Source organism: Crocodylus porosus, unplaced genomic scaffold, assembly GCF_001723895.1.
Source record: "Crocodylus porosus isolate Cpor-Errol unplaced genomic scaffold, CroPor_comp1, whole genome shotgun sequence".
NCBI lineage: Eukaryota > Metazoa > Chordata > Crocodylia > Crocodylidae > Crocodylus > Crocodylus porosus.
Window position 1 is genome coordinate 9,758,259 of NW_017728925.1, and position 274 is coordinate 9,758,532.

Below are 274 nucleotides of genomic sequence, written 5' to 3' on the forward strand. Positions count from 1 at the left end.
TGGCTGCGGCCCCGCCCCCTGAGCTGTGGTGGCGGCAGCTCCAGCCATAGCCTTGTCTCGAAGCGGGGCACGCCGAGAGTTGTAGGCCCCGGGAGCCCGCAGCGCGAGGCACGCCGGGAGCTGTAGGCCAGCGGGTGGTGGAGAGGTAAGCGCGGAGCACGCCGGGAGCTGTAGTGCCCGCCGGCGGCGCAGTGCACGCCGGGACCTGTAGTCGCGAGTGGCGGGTGGCCATGGGTCCGGCGCGGGCGCTGCTGCTGCGACTGGCGCTGGCGCT